Here is a 22,245-nt window from a genome sequence, read left to right on the forward strand (position 1 = left end):
TAAGTGCTGTTTTTTAGTACTTGTAAATGCAATAGAAAGGTTGTCAGTGCTTGTTGAATGGAAAGAGATGTGCTGAGATATAGTCTATTGATCTCAAGAGCAACTCTGTAGTTATATAACTGTCTCAGATGACGATACATTCAAAGCAGAACACAAATGAAGTCCTAAAGTAAGCAATAAATCAGGGATACACAGAGGGAACAAATAAACAACTGGTACATGAAGAGAAAAATGAGAAAGGAGAAATACAAATGTGAAAGGTGACAAGGCAATACAAGACATCCATTCCAATATCATACGAGACAGAACAGGCATTCCTACTCTGTCTTCATCCACAAGTGGGAAGGACCCTCGCCTCCCTGATAACAATGTGCAGAATATAAATGCACAGTCGTCGCTCCTTGCTGCTTACCGTGTGATAAAGCAGCTCTCTCTATGGCAGAGTGCTTCCATAACACGACTTGTTTGTGGCCCCAAGGCTGTTAGACATTAACTAAAGTAACATGAATGCTGACCCAAAGTAAAATGCATTGCTTTACTTCAGTCTTTCGCCAGCTTCATGTTCCCCATTTGTATTCCTCATTTAGTGGGAAATTGTGATAAAAATAGTAATTGACAAAAGGAAATATTTTCATATTTCATAATCATATTTCAAACAATATTTATTTTCTTAGAAAAAAATGAAAATAAAACTGTACTGTTGAATTAAACTAGGATTAGTCTTTAGCCTATATGCTTTAAATACAGAGCCCTGTCTCTGATAGCAAGGGAGATAATGAGTGGAATTATTTAGTAATGGAATGCAGCTCACCTATTCAGTTAGAAGAAACCAGTGGTGTCCTGTCAGTGGGAAAGTTCAACCGCCGACAGAGACATCCGTAACATCGCTGACTATTTCGCTGACCCACCCAGCAGGCAGCGACAGGGGGCCTGTGACTATCATAACAGCAGACTACAGCTTATTGGGAAAGGGAAAACACAAACCTCAGCTGAACATAACCTGTACCCACAAGTGCGCCACTAAAATGTGTGCACTATATTAATGTGGTAAACATGTAGCATGAAATATAGAACTGTGCAAAAGTCTTGACCCACAACTCATTTCTTCACATTTTTCATGTAAAAAAGAAGCAATTTCTCCTTTTTCATTTTTATCCACACTACGAAGGCAGTGCTTTTCATATAGTATCACACTGTGAACCAAAATATGACAGTACTTTTCTGCATTCATTAGCCCATCAGTTTTGACAGGATCCTATTGAGAGGATCGCGTGTATTCATTAAAATCAATTGTTTGACCAAGATCTTCTGGACCTGGTGGTTTGTACTCTCCTTCCTCAATATTTGAACCTTAACAATCCCCAACACCTCTGGGTGACATGCAGCCCCAAACCAAGACAGACAGTGACTGTAGACTCTCATTGTTGTACTTGTTCACTGACCTCCTCTGAAAATACTGACTGTCATGGTCCGGGTGAGTACGGGGTTTTTCCACTCCACTGGGCTCCACCTTCAGGCAGAGACTCCAATCAGCTTCCACACCTGGTTCCAATCAAGTCACCAGCATATACGACCAGCATTCACAACAGACCTCTGCCAGATCTTCTGCTAACTCACATTAGTGCTAGGCCGCCAAGCCCTTGTGAGAGCCCTTAACTACTGCTTTTCTCCTCACTGTGTTTTCTTTGTCATAGGACCCACCTGGCAGTCGCACTTCCCAAGCTAAACTACTCACATCTCCGCCTGGACGCTGGTTCTGTCATCTGGTTGCTTCCTTTCCATCATTGGACTACACCTGCCTGCCTCCCTGCCAAGTCCCTCACTCCAAGTATATTCTGGACCCTCTCTGGACACTCCTCACCCGGAACCCCTTGGACACCCCCTCCTCGCATGACACTTTAACCTGCAACACGTAAGCCCTAACCACCATAGTCTAATCCTTCAGCTGTGATTCACTAGACTGCCACTGACTACTTGTCTCCTCTCATTATAGTGACTGCGTACCTCCATCCAAGCCGCTGCCCCTTTTTCCATTCCCAGGATCCATCCATGAAATCTAGCACCTAGTCATAGCACTCAGAGTTTCATGTTCATAGTTTGACCTCATAGTTCTCAGTTCATAGCTTCCACAGTTCATAGCATTCTCCGTTCATAGCATTCATAGTTTCCTGCTTTGTAAGTTAACTAGGCACTGTAAATAAAGCACTGTGTTCACGCCCGTTTTGCCTCCCTCTGTGTCTGCATTTGAGTCCACACCCACAGCCTGGCCCTCTCGGCCGTAACACTGACAATGATTTGAAGCTAAGATGCATTTACTGAAGGTCCAGATGCATCTCTAATTGTTAAGGTCAAGACCATTTTCAAATTTGCACCATCAAATTTGGAAGTACAATATAAGGAAATGAAGGGTAACTCAAGACGTTTGTACAGTACTATATCATATTGTCAATATTAGAATTGTTGAAACTATCCATCCATCTATCCATTCTTTTTCACTTACATCCTGATTACAACCTGGACAGTTTGCCAATCCAACGCAGGGCTAACACGGAGAGACAGACAACCAGGAAAACAAGTCACAAAAAATGAATATTTTCAGATTTGTTCATAGGCTTCTCTATAAGCCACTGGTGTTTTGATACCTTACAGTAGCACTAAATCCTTTCATTTTGATCCCTGGAAAATAAATTATGCCAGCAAATGTAACATATGAGCATATGATGCCAAATTGCTCATTAGGTACATGTGCATTAATAGAGTAAATGCATGTCATTCATTTTTCATGAGTTGCCCCCTGCTGGTCATTAGATAGAATGCAGGGACTTAAACACATTGGCTTCCCTTTTCAGAGACCATTGTCCATCATTTTTATACAGCCTATAGCCCAACATCTGCTGTAATTAGCATCACCTTCTGTGGCAAGGGCTTGACTTATTGTCATGATAACCAAAAATAAAGAGTTGGAATTTGTTGCAGGTATGTTTACCTTCTAACATGATGTTAGGAAAAGAGAAAGGTGTCTTTTAACTGAAAGCAATTAACCAAGTAGTTTTGTCTAAACCTAACAAAACAGGAAAGGATTTATTTTTTAGCAAAATAAATTAGTCAACTGATGAATGTGTTCTGTTATGGAAGAGTGTTTCTGTGTTTCTGAGTTAGTGCTGGGCCATATCATACCATTTACGGTAATACCAGTATAATGTTGGGCAACGATAAGAAAATGAAATATCGCAATAGAATATGAGTAAAACGCGCATGCGCAGTGCCTTTGTTTTCATACGCACATGGCGGAAAAAGCATGGCGGCAACGGAGAATGAGAAGGGCGAAAGCGGATTGTTGAATGAAACGGATGAACCAGAATTGGTTTGTAAAAATGCTGCAACTTCAGTGGTGTGGAACTGGTTTAGCTTTTGTCCGTCAGATACACAACAAAGCACTATTTTAGGTAGAGCATGCTAGTGGGCCGTCATTATTACCGTGTTTTTTGGAAAATACAGCACACTTAAAATCAATCCTTTGATTTTTCTGAAAATCGACAGTGCCCCTTATAATCCCGTGTGTCTTATGTATGAACTCTGGTTGTGTTTACTGACCTCGAAACGATTTTATGTACACGGCGCTCGAAAATCTGTCAAATGTTTTAGTACGACTTTGCTAAGCTACGAAGCCGCACCGCTTGATGGATTGTGGGAGCATTACGGCTACTGGAGGCAGGAGCCTCATGGAGTAATACATCAAATCAAATCAAATTCAAATTTTATTTGTCACGTACACAGTCATACACAGTACGATATGTAGTGAAATGCTTGGACAACTGCTCGTGACCTAAAGAGAACAAAAAAGGAAAAGGCTATGAATAAGATAGGAAATAAATATGAAAAATTAAAAAGGGTAAATTTAACTAGGAAGGAATAAAATATAAATTAAGGTTAAAAATGAAATAACTGTACAACACAAATTAGAATGAAGGGTAAATTTAACTGGGAAGAATAAGATAAAGATAAATATATAAATTAAAGTTGAAAATAAAATAACTGTACAACAAAATACACAATACACAATATAGAACTATATAAGAATGTATGAAGAAATCTAAATATAAATAAATATATACACAATAACAGCAGCTGTACAAGTATTAACCGGAAATGAAGAATATAGTGACCAGTGTTGTGCAAAACCAAAGTCCAGAAAGTCCAGTGTGTGTGTAAGAACCATATGTGTGGGTCAGTACTGTGTGGTGGTGTGATTGAGAGACCGTATCGCCTGCGGGAAGAAGCTCCTCCTCAGTCTCTCTGTGTTGGTCTTCAGGGAGCGGAATCGCTTTCCTGACCTCAACAGAGAGAACAGTCTGTTGTTCACGATCTTCCTGGCCTTGGTCCAGCACCGCCTGCTGTAGATTGAGTGCAGGTCAGGGAGCTCGGAGCGGATGGTGCGCTCAGCTGACCGCACAACCCTCTGTAGAGCTCGTCTGTCCTGCATGGTGCTGTTCCCGAACCAGGTTAAGATGTTTCCCGCCAGGATGCTCTCTATGGTGCACGAGTAAAAGTTCCTGAGCACCTTGGAGGGCAGTTGGAAGTCTCTCAAGCGTCTGAGGTGGTAGAGACGCTGTCGGGCCTTTTTCACCACAGTGTTGATGTGACAGGACCATGACAGGTCCTGCGTGATGTGAACTCCGAGGTATTTGAAGCTGTCCACTCTCTCCACTGGGCACTCGTTGATGACGGGGGTCTGGTAGTTCCTCTCCTGCTTAGTGCTGAAGTCCACTATCAGCTCCTTTGTCTTACTGATGTTTAGAAGGAGGTTGTTCCTCTGGCACCAGTTCTCCAGATTCCTAATCTCCTTCAGGTAGGCCGTCTCGTTGTTATCAGAGATCAGGCCCACCACGACGGTGTCGTCAGCAAACTTGATGATGGTGGTGGAGCTGGTAGTGGCCACACAGTCATATGTGTACAAAGAGTACAGCAGGGGGCTCAGAACACACCCCTGGGGGGCTCCAGTGCTGAGAGTGGTGGAGGCTGAGACATGTCCGCCCATCCTTACTGCCTGTGGTCTGCCAGTTAGGAAGTTGGAGATCCACTGACACATAGATGAGCTGAGTCCCAGATGCTCCAGCTTGGTGGTGAGTGTGGAGGGAATTATGGTGTTAAATGCAGAGCTGTAGTCTATGAAGAGCATTTTAACATAATTCCCCCTTCTAGTGTCCAAGTGAGTGAGTGATGTGTGGAGGAGATGAGAGATGGCATCGTCTGTGGAACGATTTGGACGGTAAGCGAACTGTAGTGGGTCCAGTGTGTCTGGTAGTGAAGAAATGATGAAGTCTCTGACCAGGCGTTCAAAGCACTTCATCACTACTGAGGTGAGGGCTACATACTGTGCTTCAACATAATATTACCCTATTGTGTGTGTATAACCTCTTTTTACGTTTGTGGATATTATACATGGTTATGCTGAGGATATGTCGGCCAATTTCCACTGGAAATGCCTTTTGGTTACACTGTCAGCAAGGAATTTGCATTTGCACTGTAAAATGTTTATATAACTGCACATAAAAAACAGCTGCAGTTATATTGCAAATTTTCAAATGTATATCAGGATAAATATTTTTGGTCATATCGCCCTGCTCTGTTCTGAGTGGTTTTTTGTACTTTCATGGATTTGCTGACAATAAGAAAAATAAAAAAACGCAGCCTTGTCCTTTACTGCCTTCCATGTCACTGAAGGATTAAAATAAAAAGTTCTTGTGATCTAACAGAGAAATATGTTTTTCATTGTTTATTTGCTACCATAACTGAATGCCATCTAAATAGTAAAGAATTATAGATGGAAAATATAATATTTTGCTGATAATAACTGCAATGGGAAAAAAATATGTGCCTTGTAAACACTGTAGCATGGTTTAAACTAAAATTAGAATTGCTGCAGCTACAGAAAACAGGGAGCAAACAGTATACATCAAGTGCCTTCTGGGTAATTGGTTTAACAAATTAACTTAGTAATTTCTAGCGTATTGATTTTTGAGTTAATAAGACCACATGAGACATCTAGTATTAAGTTGTATTTACAGTGTCAAATAGATAAATTACACTGAAAAACCATTTCCCTTTATAGGGGAACTAAAAATACTTATAATTGTGTTGCCAAAGATCAATGCAGTGATAGAAATAGGTTAGTCAACGTGTTAATTGCTGATGGAATAATTGTCACGTTATGGCTGAGTGGGTTGCCAACACAAGCCACAACCAGGGTGTTGGTTAAGGTTTCACTCTCATTAATGCACTAAAGAAGCTGAAATAACTTTATGTTGATGCTCTGATACCCAGTGCTTTCCAAGGAGATGTAATCTTTCTGCTTTTCGTGATACAGACAGGTGAGCTTTTTGCACTACTTGAGAATCACCTTAGTTCTCTTTGGTCATATTAAAAGAATACTCTATCCCAATCTGCAATAATATTTATTTATTTATTTGGAATGAATATCACATAGACAGACCCTAAAGGTTTACACTCTGAGATGTCATTTTCTTGAATAGCTACCAGACACTTGTTACAAACAACACTTCCTCACATTTAATTTAGTTGCTTCCAGTAACTGCAAATCTCAGAAGCAGATCAGTCCACTTTCACAGATGGCGATGGCAATAGGCCATTCTTGTTTTCTAGTATAAAATACCCACTTGTTTTAGGTTAATAACTATTTTAAACAACTTCCCCAAATTGTTTTCCATTCTCAAACCCATGCTTGTATTAGGCCAACAAGTAACCAGGATCTGTTGATCCAATGGAAATAGTCTTCCGCGTTCTAGGTTTTTACTCTTGACCAGTCTCCCCCTTTGCCTTCATTGATTTTTTTATTTTCCAGTTACACTTTCCAGAGTTACTCCAGCTGTTCCACCATCTACTATTTTAGCTACAGGGGAAAGACCAGCAGCTAGCAGATAAAAAAACAAACAAACAAACATGCTATCAGTAATCCTGTTTTAGTTACACAAGAAGTATTTCATATTAACAGAAGATCTGTTTTTTGTTTTTTTATTATTGTTTTTTTCACAGATGGAGTTGCATAGTAAACGTGAGGCTTATAGAAAAACCTATTTAAATGCTAATGGGTTTATCATCCTATAGCCAGCGCTTACATTTTATTTTATACTGGTAGTTAAAGCAAAAGTTTAATGCCAGTTTGAGTTAAAGAATAGAAAGAATGGGAGAATGGAGCAGTGATTTGCACTGTTGCCTCACATCAGCAGGTCTCTGGTTCAAATCCACAGGCTGGTGTGGAATTTAGGTTAACTGGCGACAGGTTTGAATGTGAGCATGAATTGTTATCTGTCATACTGTGTGTGCCCTGTAATAGAGCGACAGCCTGTCCTTTGACATCTGTGATGGGTCCCAATCCTCCCATGACCCAGAGTTGGAAAAACAGTTGGCAAAACAGATGAATGTCCTGCCTAGATTTAAACACTAAATATAATTGGTTAAAAAAATTACTTGATTAGATTTACACCCTTTTCACAACATTACTACATGCTACGAAGCTTTTCTAGTAGAAAGTTCTAAACACATTTCTCCTGCAAGAAGTTACCTCCATTGCTTATATTTCCACCATTGCTTAGTCTCAATTTTCTAGTTAGGCAGGGCTGTATATAGAAAATATCACATACAGGGAGTGCAGAATTATTAGGCAAATGAGTATTTTGTCCACATCATCCTCTTCATGCATGTTGTCTTACTCCAAGCTGTATAGGCTCGAAAGCCTACTACCAATTAAGCATAGGTGATGTGCATCTCTGTAATGAGAAGGGGTGTGGTCTAATGACATCAACACCCTATATCAGGTGTGCATAATTATTAGGCAACGTCCTTTCCTTTGGCAAAATGGGTCAAAAGAAGGACTTGACAGGCTCAGAAAAGTCAAAAATAGTGAGATATCTTGCAGAGGGATGCAGCAGTCTCAAAATTGCAAAGCTTCTGAAGCGTGATCATCGAACAATCAAGCGTTTCATTCAAAATAGTCAACAGGGTCGCAAGAAGCGTGTGGAAAAACCAAGGCGCCAAATAACTGCCCATGAACTGAGAAAAGTCAAGCGTGCAGCTGCCAAGATGCCACTTGCCACCAGTTTGGCCATATTTCAGAGCTGCAACATCACTGGAGTGCCCAAAAGCACAAGGTGTGCAATACTCAGGGACATGGCCAAGGTAAGAAAGGCTGAAAGACGACCACCACTGAACAAGACACACAAGCTGAAACGTCAAGACTGGGCCAAGAAATATCTCAAGACTGGTTTTTCTAAGGTTTTATGGACTGATGAAATGAGAGTGAGTCTTGATGGGCCAGATGGATGGGCCCGTGGCTGGATTGGTAAAGGGCAGAGAGCTCCGGTCCGACTCAGACGCCAGCAAGGTGGAGGTGGAGTACTGGTTTGGGCTGGTATCATCAAAGATGAGCTTGTGGGGCCTTTTTGGGTTGAGGATGGAGTTTTTTTGTTATTTGTTTTTTGTTAAGTTGCCTAATAATTATGCACAGTAATAGTCACCTGCACACACAGATATCCCCCTAAAATAGCTAAAACTAAAAACAAACTAAAAACTACTTCCAAAAACATTCAGCTTTGATATTAATGAGTTTTTTGGGTTCATTGGGAACATGGTTGTTGTTCAATAATGACGTTATTCCTCAAAAATACAACTTGCCTAATAATTCTGCACTCCCTGTAGTTACAATTAGAGCAATTGATTTGAACACTTTTATCAAACATAGCTATTGAACATTTATTTCAGGATACTTGAGCAAATAGTCAGAGCTCAACAAGTAATGTAAACGTGATGGAAATAGTGACAGAAATTGCATAGATTTGATCAGAACATGTGCTTATTGAGGTCATGCTTTGAAGATGTTGTTGTCTTTAAAGAATTTTTATGAAAAGATCTGCCTATTTAGGATGCATAATTTGGATCATCTTTTTGACAAAATTAAACACTCCTGGAATAACAAGTCTCTTTTTGTGCATGTGTGTTGGCTACATTTTTTCACACATAAAGCAATCTGGGCACTTTTCATGTGGCACAAAATGTTTCCTAATTCATCTCTTTAGAAACCCCATGAACGAGACCCATTGGTCACAGGGGGTTGTTTGTACTGTGTACCATTCAGCAGGTGAGATTATACTGGAGAGTCATACCATATTACTGTCTTTCCCAAGCCAGAAAGACACAGCAAGAACCACAGCACAGGCACAGCTGGCCAGCTTTCATGTGCCTCTGGGCTTATGTAAATACTCTCGTTGGGCTGAACATTGGTAAACAGCCTTATCACCTTCCCCACCAGGTTCTACCAGGTTTACACACAGGATGTCTCTCTTTTTACTTCTCCTCATTGGATGTCAGACAGGTGTTGGCCCTTTTGCCCAATCCAAAAGTGGAAAATATATAGAAAAAGGAAATGTCTTTCTCTTTTTTAAGCACTGATTTGCAACACTAAAGATAAACAAAAATAAAGTTATTCACATATTAACTTAAAGTAGCATACATTGTAGAATCATTGCTACCTTTGTCACTTACCTACTGCAATACATCGATTGTAACTGGCTCAAGAATTATTGTAATCACGGGTGATATTATCACTCAATTTATGTGACAGACTTCTTCTCAACTCAGCTGTATAATGGTGTTACACCACTGCAGAAATCATTAAGTAAGCCAATCACCACTGCACATATGTGAGGAGAACAAAAAATTCCATTACACATCTGCACATTACACACAAATTAGCATTCTTAAAGATTAAGCGCATGTCTCTGCTTAATGATTGGGACATGTGTGCCAATTATTTAACTTGTCTCTGCCATGCAATGTTTCTGTCATTAAACATTTAAATGGTGGATACGGTTTCTAAATACTTGTATTTGTTATTCATATCCTGCAACACAAACTTTATGGCGAACATCACAAAAGCTGGTCTACATCTACTACCCAAATAGCGAATCAGGAAAAAGGCTCAGTAGATTCGATCTTTTGTCATGGTCTGTAATAGGACTCAGGCGCAGAGCAAAGTTCAATACAAGGAACAACGTTTATTTGCATGATAGTTTTGAATGTGATCATGACAAACCTTGAGCTTTGCTTCTTTAAGTACAGTCTAAGAACATTGAACTTACAACCTCTCCACATGATCCCAGTGGTCTCCATATGATCCAGGGGCAATTAAAATAAAACTCTAACCTCTGTAACAACAACAACAACAACAACAACAACAATAATAATAATAATAATAATAATAATAATAATAATAATAATAATAATAATAATAATAATAATAATAATAATAATAATAATAATAATAATAATAATGAATCTTTAAGTTCCACAGCATGATCCCTGGAAAAATAGTTGTTGTGTATATATGTGCACCATCTGCAACATTTACTGAATATACCCTCATCTCGTCTCTTAATCCATGCTTAAGTTGCACTGCAGTTGTGGGAGATGCATGCTGGATCCATGTGGCAAACATAATTGTGTGCTTTTATTGGTGTCAGTGGATGGTCCAGATTTTTTTATTGTTAAAAATAAAGACCTCAAAGTATCTTTTATTTCCCCTCTGCATGTAAATTGCCAAGTCATGAATTTTAAAATAAGAGCACTGGAATTAAAAAATAAATCTCTGCAGGCAGGAGTGTGCAAAGCAGTAGTGCAGCTCTATACGGACATCATATTTAACGATGCTGTAATTTTTTTTAAGTTTATACTCAAGATACATAATTGATGTGTTTGCTTTCTTTAATTCACTTTGTGATGCAGCGGCATGGGGTTAAGTTCTGTATTTTTGGCAGTCTAGCATTTTACTTTGCATTGAATATGTTTTACTAGTTGTGTAATACTGAAACACATCTAATGAAGTCACAACAGATGAGGGTTTTTCAACTTGGTTTATGTTCTCTTCACTACAAACATGCTAAACAACCACCAGTCTTGTGGTCTCTGTGTGTCCTTTCCATTGTTTCCAACTTGTGTGAGCTGAAAAAAGTGTTTCTGACACTTTGTAGTAGTGAGACCATCCAAAGCACTGTTTCACAAGCCAAAGTGTGCATCCAAGTGAGACCATTGTGTATGGGGGAAAAAAGTACTTAAGTACTTGCACTTGCACTCACAAACATTTACATAGCAGGATCAGTGTTATGTAGATAAATGGTCCCAGAGACCTATGGTACAGACTCTTAATGATTTACCTATTAATTTATTAACATTCAAACTTCCTAAACTTCTGAAAAGCAAACTAGCACACATCACCATTCTACATTTTGTTCTCCTGGCTGAGGCAATCAGGAAAAAAGGACAGATAGCTTAATCAGTGTGATGTATCAGTATATTTTAAAAAAAAAAATCTATATGGCATTGATTTATTGGAGATGTAGTGGCATCACATTCTCTCTCTGAGCATTAAAATGATTTGTGGTTACATGCCGAGAGAAAAACCCAGTTAGTTAAGTAACTCCGCTTACTTTAATAATCCATTCCTCCTCAGCGCTTGTATTTATCCATCTACACAGCCTCTTCACAGACACACTAATAGTTATATTAAAAATAATACACACAAAACCACTTCAAACAAATCAAAGCATTTGAGCACTTTAAGTGAAGTAATATGAAAATGCTACTAACTAGCCAGGGCAACATAAGTGTGAATGTGCAAGAAAAATTTTGTATGGATCTAATTTAATTTAATCATCCTTTTAACTGAAACCTTCAGAGCATCCTATCAGTGTTTCACTCTCTCAAAATAATTATCTGAAGCAGATGAAGGTAGATGGGCACATTTCTCAGCTGTCAATCCAAACACAATATGATGAAATAAGCTAAAGATCACTGTGATATATTTGACACTTTTCCAGTTCATTCTTAACTTTGAGAGATATAAATGAGCTATAACTGACTACTATGGGCATGTGATGATAAAATTTGTAAATCTCTGGTTTCTCAGATCAGGTTTTATATCTTGTAAAAACAAAATTTAAATAATGGTACTATACCTTGTTCAAAAGTAAATGAAATTGGTGTCTTACGAGAGTTTCATTATCAAATATTGCAGTGTACAAGCAATCCAAAAATATCCCATGATTTGCCATTCAGTTCCTACTTTTCTAGCATAAACCCATGTAAAATATATGAAAATTAATTCATATGAGTTCAACTGCCAAAGTTCTGTAAATGTTACATTTTATCTCAGTATATGACTTTTAATTTTCCATCCATCCATTTGCTTCCGCTTCTCCTTTTCAGGGTCGCGGGGGGCGCTGGAGCCTATCCCAGCTTTCATAGGGCGAAAGGCGGGGTACACCCTGGACAGGTCGCCAGTCTGTCGCAGGGCCAACACACAGGGACAGACAACCATTCACACTCACATTCACACCTAGTGACAATTTGGATTAATCAATTAACCTATCCCCACAAGCTGCATGTCTTTGGACGGTGGGAGGAAGCCGGAGTACCCGGAGAGAACCCACGCAAACACAGGGAGAACATGCAAACTCCACACAGAAAGACCCCGGCCTGATGGTGGAATTGAACTCAGGACCTTCTTGCTGTGCGGCAACAGTGCTAACCACCGTGCCACAGTGCTGCCCTTCCCACCGTTTTAATTTTCCAAGATGTAAAATTTACACAAGTTAGGTGTTTCTGTTGCTTTATTTTATGTTTTTTATAGATTATGTCATCGTGACAAGGTAAATGTCAGGGCACTCTGGTTTTAACTTGACTGACGTTTGTTTCCAAAGGTGGGGATCATATTTTTAAATCACTGACCCACTGCCAGAGTTGACAGCATGTCAGTCAATATGTGAGTGTCTCTCAGAGATGTGAAGAGCAGGAAGGTCAAGTGAGAAACTGATGGAAATCTATTTCCTTCCTTCATTCCTCTCTCACACTGTATATCCTTACAAAATAGCTCTCAAAAAGAGTTTAATCACAGACTGAACTGATCAAAAAGAAAGTAGCTAGTTCTGCATTGTACTGTCCTGTGACAACAATCATAAGTGACACAGAATCCTATTTTTCTAGTTTAGCTGCTGTTTATTACAAGTTATTGTGTATGACTTTTTGCTGCACTGTGCGTCTGCTTCTTAAGTTGAATATATAATGATTCAAAATGTATTTTAGGTGAAGTTTGCATATTTCATACCCAGTATTACATCATCCCCACCTTCACATGGAGCTTGTTAAATTTCATTTTCTAATTTTGTAACTCGAGTACAGCCACCCTCACTAGTCTTTAACAGCAGCTTGGATATTAATTATCCACACGAAAAAGGTATTGGACTGACTTCTGTGAACAGCATTTGTCTTCCTTGGACTAACGTGGATCTCACATTGCCAAACATGTTGAATTAAAATGTGATATTGGTTTGGGGATTTGACGGGATGGTGCCCTTGTAATCTAACTCTGCCTTAGGGTTCTCTATCAATCTCAGAGTTGAACTGATGTGAGGTGAGATGAGGATAGTAATGACTGTTCTGTGTAATCTGCGATATTGCATCTGCGAGTTCCATATTAAATATCTTTGTTCTTGTTTGATGTTCAGGAGTTTGTAGAGGGATCTGGATGGTAAGAAGGAAGAAGATTTGAAATAAGTTCCACAAATGTGTGGCAGGAAAAATCATGCTGACCTGATAAAAAGGACAGGGGTTCTGTTTGTTGAATAAGACCAGGCATCATTTTGAAAATATATATTATTTAGATTCGTCACATATTTCATCTATCTGGTTGATATGTATAGGAAAAATGAACATGTGTGGCCTTGGGAACGTGCAAAATAGCAACCTTCAGATTTAACACTCTTTAACCTGAAATATCCAAATCGTGTTAGGCTGTAAGGAAATGTCATTCATATAAAATGTCTGATCTTGAAGAGACCTACTAACCTTTTAGGGAACATGATCCTCTATAAACATTAATTTCATATCAAATTTTACCTCCAGGGCTGAAAAATTAAGCTTTGCACCTCTACACTTGCTCATCAAACCTGCAAGTTTATTTTCACTTCTGAAATTGTGGGAATTTCAGGCCCAAAACAGTCATTTGAGGATCCAAAATAAGGGATCCAGAGAATGAAATGACCACGATCCTGAATATTATTTGCTTCTGACACCACCAGTACAATATGTTAGATGTGTTCTTGGGTTTTTATAATACCCTTAATGTGACCAGGTGTCCACTAGTCAGATGGATGTGTCTTGACTTAATTTTTACAACCTTTATCTTTATATAACATCCATCCATCCATTCGCGTCCGCTCATCCTTTTCAGGGTCGTGGGGGGCGCTGGAGCCTATCCCAGCTGTCATAGGGCGAGAGGCGGGGTACACCCTGGACAGGTCGCCAGTCTGTCGCAGGGCCAACACACAGAGACGGACAACCATTCGCACTCACATTCACTCGCACATTCACACCTATGGGCAATTTGGATTAACCAATTAACCTATCCCCACTCTTTATATAACATATACATAAAATATTAGCTGTTTCTTTTCCCCGTATTTTCGTTAAGGTTCTATTATTTTTTTCAAAACTTGCAGGTAACGGAACTGACGACTACTAATACATAATATTTGTTTCATGTTCTGTCAGCATCTCACAAAATGCGATTAGAGGTGAAAGATTACAAACTTGACATCATCAGTTGTATATTTCGTCTTTCTCTCCAAGTAAATTTTAGAGTTTTGTGAGCTTTTTCTCACTTACTTGTTTACTTATCAGCATCAGAATAAATCATCTCAATTTCATCACCTCATTTTCACCGCTCTAACAACCTGCTAATCATAAGCACACTGATTGGATGAGATGTCACCAACACTTGCTCTGCTCAGCAATTAAGCACATGGCTCGTTTCTCAATATGTTCAATCACATTTTCACATTCTCGTGTTAGGATCATGTTACAAAACTCAAAATGTCATTCGACGCAAGAGCTTGTTAAACACATTTACCTGCGTGAAGAAGTCTCATGTATATTCATAAATTATGGAGAGAGGCAAAGTAAATATGAAAGAAAAAGGGATTAAAAAAGTAAGGGTTGTTATTAGCATAATCTTAGCATGTACACAGGCTGAACTTTATTCAAAGCACGAACGGCATTTTTTCAAAGCTTCCTTAACAACGCCTTCCTTCATTATGAGAGGCCAAGTCTGATTTAAGAATAGTTCTTTAACACCTTTTTTGTGTTTGTTTTCCTGCAAAAAACCTTTGAATGTCTCTTTCTTGACAACTACAAAGTGGAGAAAATACATAAATGAATTGTTTACAGACCCCATGTGCAACTGATGTAACCATCAAAGGATTATTTCCACATTGTGTTAAATCTATCCGTCGGCTTGCCGCCTAAAAATAAATAATGTTGTGGCTTTGTGAAATACAGCTCTCAGCTTTACAAAAAGAGAAAAATAAACAGCATCTTCCCTCTATTTTACTCTTGATTGAGCAAAACGTACTTCTAAGATGTCTAGAATGGCTGTGCCACCTGCTGCAGCCTCCAATTTGTCTCTGTGGCTACCAGGAATTTAAGAGTTCACAATGTATCAGAAAATATTTTGGCAAGAGAATTTCTCAGAAGTTCTGGTCTTTATACTTTTCTGCACAAAAGGATAAAAATGTCTAGTGCAGACCAACATTAAATACTGGGCATGGAATGACTAGGTGCACTTTTTATTGCATCTGCTATGGCTGGTGTCCTCTTTATGAATTAAGGAGAATATTTCACGTGTCAGCCACTGGCTATTATTCAAAGCTCTCAGAGTATTTGCTCTGCCTCTCTGTTGAGGGAACTTTGAAGTTGCAAATCTCATAGGGTATCTCTTTACTGTGCCTTGGTCTTTACCATACACCTTGGCTTACCAACAGTGAAGTCATTTTTCATGAAGGCTGATACGATCGCAAAACACACCATTGATGTATGAATATGGCTTATCTGGAGTCTCTGATCAGTTCACTACACAGAAAGCTTTGGTAAAATGATATAGGTGAGAGTTAGATGGTCTGTCTTAAGAAACCCCCACAGCACCTCTCATTATACGCTTATGAGGTTCCAGCCCATTGGGAGATGTGTGTTGCTCTTTGAAGCTATCGGCGACACCTTCAAAGCTATGGCTGCTCTTTGAAGATTTCTGTGCTATTTTACTCCTCGGGATGACATTTCCTTATTCCACTGAGGAAGGTACGTGTATGTAGTGGGTCTAAATCTATGTTGTGTCATGTAGTAGAAGAAAGACACTGTAACCAGGAAAGTCACAGTTTATTCCAACGCATTTGCCACTGTGGTCAGCAGACTGTGCACGCTTCCTTCTCTGTTCTACCTGTCATCTCTTGCACAAGTGATCTCAATGCTTTCCAGAGGAAAAGTCTGAAATAAAAGAGGCTGTATGCATGTAAGAGGGTCAGGCCCAGTGGAGCCTTTATATTGCTGTTGCAGAGGCCTCAAGGAATTGTTCTATAATGTGGGAGAGTGTTCCATGTTTGCTTCTCTGAAGGGTAGAGTAGATGTAGAAGGAGGTTTAAAGAAATCTCTCTGTGGAAGGATAAACTTCAGAAAAGATATGGATGTACATGCATTAATCTCTTGATAAGTATTTCTATAATAAATTGAAGGTTATTTCTGCATGAGAAAAAGCAGTCTCACAAATTTATATAACAAGAAAAAGAACTCAATCACATTTTTTCTGTGATTTACTCTGTATTTACAACTAAGAATAGAATGTGAAAATAACTTGCAATTATTTTACTGTGTACAAGTTTATCTTGATACACAAGCTCCCACTAAAACTTTACCACAGAACTCAAAGCACTAATGTGCACAACCTTAAATAACTTACTGACAAACTACGTATAAGGAACTAGAAAGCCTGTGCAGATTTTTTTTCTGTGTTTTAACATATAATTTTTACTAATGTTCACCACATGTGCCACATATAGTCTATGAGCTGTAGAACTAGCTAACCTTCGTGCTTGCCACTTGAGGTAATTTAAAGTTCACTGAGCTGTATTTGAAAAATCGCAAATTTTTAGTGTTTGGATAATATAGTTAGTGTAGATACTCTATGGGGTTGTATAATAAGTAAACGTATGGCACTGAAACAAAATGCAGTTGTGGCTCTAGAGACTGCAATTTTCACAAGTTGTCAGTAAGACCACCGTTGGTTCTGAAGTGAATAATCCATGCAGCTACTGGAAAAATGTGTCATTTAGAACATATTGATACATTGATTGTCTCTTGAGGAGGAATAATACTGATGATGATCCCCAACAGGCTGCAGTTGTAATTTAACTGAGGAGTACCTCTCAAATGTAGAAATACAAATGGGAAGGCTTTTCTTGACTGAGGCATTTCAACTACTGGACATACTGCCAGAAAATGTGCTATGTACTTTCATGTCAACCTCAGGATGAATTAGAATAACTTTGTGTTTCAGATCCTCTGTTGTTAACCAAGTATCCAATGTGGCTGTGTATGTAGTTTTGTTCTTATTAAAAATTCAGCCCAGCTGCTATCTCATTATGCTTTTTTGACAACAATGAAACCAACAAAAGGGAATCCAAAAAGTGAGCTGGTTTTGTTCTTTGTGTCCTCAGCCTTCAAAGGGACCCCTACATTTTGATAAATTCATGCAGAATGCGAGGACAAATGAAGCAGTGTTCAAAGACAGTGTCCTTCACCTTTCAACCTGCAGAAGAATGCAAATTTACAAAATAAAATGGTAATTACATGTAATTTAGTCCCATGATTCCATTACCCTAGGAGTGGAGGTACTTAATTGTTATTGCTTTGGTGTTTTGCATTCCCATTATGGCTGGTTTCTTTGCTGCTTATCTCTTAATTGTGTTTTTGATGATAATCAGATCGGAAATTTTCATTTGCTGCAACACCAAGATGGACCTCTATTGATTGCAGTTCCTTCAACTGTCACCCAGCCAGTTCCCGTGAAATTTTAAATCTTCTAATGTTTAGTGCAGTCTGCTCAGAGTGATATGCATTTAAATGGAAAAACACAGCATACAACGATTCACAGGCGAAGCTTTGAGTGCACTTTTTAGCTTATGAGCTTAACTGTACTGTATATGCAAATGTGATCATCTCCAGGTTATTTGAATTGTAGCTCTACTGAAATCTCAACACCAACTGTGAAGAAGATAAAAAGTAAATAAGGGTGCATGTGACCTGACGGGTTCTTCTTGTTAAAAATAAAACATGACTGTACTGTGGGTTTTTTTAATCAAATGATCTCTCTCGAATTATGTTGTGTTCATGAGGGTGAAACATTAATTTTTCAACTCCTAACATCTTGCCCAATGAATAATAACAAATAATCATGAGATTCAAAACACCATTAAGTTAATTGTTTAGGTATTAATTATGCAACATTAAGTTAAGTGGATTTCTTATTAATTTATGCTCAGAGACTCCCATTATCAACAACTCTTCTGTTGCATGAGAGTGCATGTAATATGCTTTTTTATTCAAAGGAAACTTTCGTATTGCTACATTTACCACAATAATTTCGACATGAACACTACTTGTATTTGTGATGCTTACAGTGAAATTCAAATCATGAGAGAAGCTTCCTGTGCTCTGCCAAAACAAGACAAGGCAACGTGATGCAAAGAGCAAGCTGCAATTACAGAATGGCATAAAGAATCAGTCCCAAGACAGTATTTCTTCCTATTTTCTGTGCTGTATTACATTACTATCAACTCCTGATGAACTGGGTGGATCACCGAGACCATCTCTTTAAGGATAACAAGTGGAATGTTATCTCCATGTGGAAGGAGACCTTCTCAGGATCAGGGAATCTCAGGGAGGGGAAACCATCTGCTATGAGTCTGTTTGAATAATACTGGATAGGATTATATAATAATATGAGGTCTTATGAATTTTTATGCGAGGGAAGGATTTTAAATTAAATTGTGGATTTCACAGGAAGCCAATGAAGAAAAGCCAATATGGGAGAAATATGCTCTCACTCGCTACAATATATTGGATAAACTGAAGGCTTTTCAAGGAGCATTAAGAACAGCCCGATTATAAGAAATTACGGTCGTCCAGCCTAGAAGTACCAAATACATGAACTAGTTTTCTGAGACAGGATGTCTTTAATTTTACAGAGGAAAAAATAGAGTCATTCATTTTTGTTCAGTGCGCACATGGAAGGACATATCTTTATCAGAAACATCAAATGTTGCACAAGATGTGATCACATTGTGTAACATGTACAGACAACCCAGTATTATGCAGTGTCAGATATATACCTAAAGGGCAGCATGAAATAATCCAATTATCACAGAAGCACGATCAGAAGAAACAAGCCTGAAATTAAAAAATTAAAAATTTAAATCCCATTGACTTATGAAAACACTTTATACACACATCTATAAATGATAATACAAGAAACATTTTTTTTGTGTGAAATACTGAAAATTTTAGTACCAGGCAGAACCTGACAAATCCAACTTAATTTTAATATTTTTTCCTGCTGTGCTGTTGGCCAGTATCCAGCCTGCACAGCTTAAACTGCAATGGTTATTCAATTAGTTCCAAGTTATATTTATAGCAGATTTAGGAGTAAACGTGTGAAATCACCTACAGATCTTTTATTTCATGCATTCTACACTTCTGGCGGTCGACTTGGACCTTTGCTGTAGAGTAAGATATTCAACATTATTGTGAAAATATCTAATTTCTATACTTTTCACATTATATTTTATGTGCTGCTGTGGTATTAGTGATTTGCATCTAATATTTGTATAAAATGTTTTTTAAGACAATATTTGAAGTTAATAGAATATTTACCTCAGCTAAAGCTTAGCTGGAATGATGTGCATGAGGTAAAGAAATCAAAGGAACCGAAAACAGATCATCTTCCCTCTGCCTCTTGGGGCCCTCAAGGCAGATGCTTCATTTACAAAAATAGATGATTCCTCACTCATCCTGCTACAGATTGTTTATTAAGAGAGATAGGGATTCAGAAAACTTCAAAATTAGCTAAAAAAAGATTTGCGTGACTTGTCCATGTGAGCGAATCAATAATGTGGCATCCTTTTGTAAAATGCATTAGTTTGGTCTTCCAAAAGACAGAAAGAAAAGAAAATCCTCCAGTCTGAAATATTTATCATGTGTTCAACCATTACACAACCTTAACCAGGTGTAAAATTTAGAGGGCAAAAAAAGCAATCTGCTTTTCTGAAGCTGATGCAAATCCCCCTGGCTAGACATAGAAAATGACTATACTCTGTGTGCAATCAAGCAGGTGGCTGTATAGCTCATGTTATACCTCTCTGGGACTCATGGTGGGACCAGTGCCCAGCTACACTGCATGAATTAGACAAGTGGACCACTGCCAAGTAAACATATATATATATATATATATATATATATATATATATATGTATATACACTCAACAAAAATATAAACGCAACACCTTTGTTACTGCTCCCATTCCCCATGGGATGGACGTAGAGACCTAAAATTCATTCCAGATACACAATATAACCATCCCTCCCAAACAGTGGTCACAAATCAGTCCAAATGTGTGGTAGTGGGCACATCTGCTATATTGAGATAATCCATCCCACCTCACAGGTGTGCCACATCAGGATGCTGATCTGACATCATGAGTAGTGCACAGGTGTACCTCAGACTGCCCAACAAAAGGCCACCCTGGAATGTGCAGTTTTGTCTCACAGCAAAATGCCACAGATGCCACAAGCAATGAGGGAGCGTGCAATTGGCATGCTGACAGCAGGAATGTCAACCAGATCTGTCGCCCGTCCATTGAATGATCATTTCTCAACCATAAGCCGTCTCTCCACAGGCGTTTCAGAGAATATGGCAGCACATCCAACCGGCCTCACAACCGCAGACCTCGTGTAACCACACCAGCCCAGGACCTCCACATCCAGCAGGTTCACCTCCAAGATCGTCTGAGACCAGCCACCCAGACAGCTGCTGGAACAATTGGTTTGCACAACCAAACAATTTCTGCACAAACTGTCAGAAACCGTCTCAGGGACGCTCAACTGCATGCCCGTCGTCCTCATCGGGGTCTTGACCTGACTCCAGCTCGTCGCCGTAACAGACTTGTGTGGGCAAATGCTCACATTCGATGGCGTCTGGCACGTTGGAGAGGTGTGCGCTTCACGGATGAATCATGGTTCACATTGTTCAGGGCAGATGGCAGCTGAGAATGTCCCAGTTCTTGCATGGCCAGCATACTCACCGGACATGTCACCCATTGAGCATGTTCGGGATGTGCTTGACCGGCGTATACGACAGCGTGTACCAGTTCCCACGAATATCCAACAACCTCGCACAGCCATTGAAGTGGAGTGGACCAACATTCCACAGGCCACAATTGACAATCTGATAGACTCCATGCGACGATGTGTTGCACTGCATGAGGCAAATGGTGGTCACACCAGATACTGACCGTTTCTGGGTCCCCAGACCCCCAATAGTGCAAAAAACTGCACATTCCAGGGTGGCCTTTTGTTGTGGGCAGTCTGAGGTACACCTGTGCACTACTCATGATGTCAGATCAGCATCCTGATGTGGCACACCTGTGAGGTGGGATGGATTATCTCAATATAGCAGATGTGCCCACTACCACACATTTAGACTGATTTGTGACCACTGTTTGGGAGGGATGGTTATATTGTGTATCTGGAATGAATTTTAGGTCTCTACGTCCATCCCATGGGGAATGGGAGCAGTAACAAAGGTGTTGCGTTTATATTTTTGTTGAGTATATATATATATATATATATATATATATATATATATATATATATATATATATATATATATATATATATAAAACACCCAGCACGCCCCTGCGGGCGGTTTATCCTTCAAGCTCGGGTCCTCTACCAGAGGCCTGGGAGCTTGAGGGTCCTGCGCAGTATCTTAGCTGTTCCCAGGACTGCGCTCTTCTGGACAGAGATCTCCGATGTTGTTCCCGGGATCTGCTGGAGCCACTCGTCTATCTTGGGAGTCACCGCACCTAGTGCTCCGATTACCACGGGGACCACCGTTACCTTCACCCTCCACATCCTCTCGAGCTCTTCTCTGAGCCCTTGGTATTTCTCCAGCTTCTCGTGTTCCTTCTTCCTGATATTGCTGTCATTCGGAACCGAATATATATATATATGACATGTGCAAAGCAGCATTTTTAATCTGTATTTGTATTTATTGAGGGGGGAAAAGTATTT

At 39.2% G+C, this 22,245-nt stretch overlaps 1 long non-coding RNA gene across 1 annotated transcript in view; it reads left to right on the plus strand.

The window, feature by feature from the left end:
- Positions 1 to 3,744: 3,744 nt before the first annotated feature.
- LOC145420991 (uncharacterized) overlaps positions 3,745 to 22,245 on the plus strand; it is a 61,848-nt gene continuing 43,347 nt past the window's right edge. Inside the window, exon 1 of the long non-coding RNA XR_013902241.1 lies at positions 3,745 to 4,019. This is a non-coding gene — a long non-coding RNA (uncharacterized LOC145420991). The remainder of the gene's footprint in view (positions 4,020 to 22,245) is intronic.

This window comes from Astatotilapia calliptera, chromosome 16, assembly GCF_964374335.1.
Source record: "Astatotilapia calliptera chromosome 16, fAstCal68.1, whole genome shotgun sequence".
Taxonomy (NCBI): Eukaryota; Metazoa; Chordata; class Actinopteri; order Cichliformes; family Cichlidae; genus Astatotilapia; species Astatotilapia calliptera.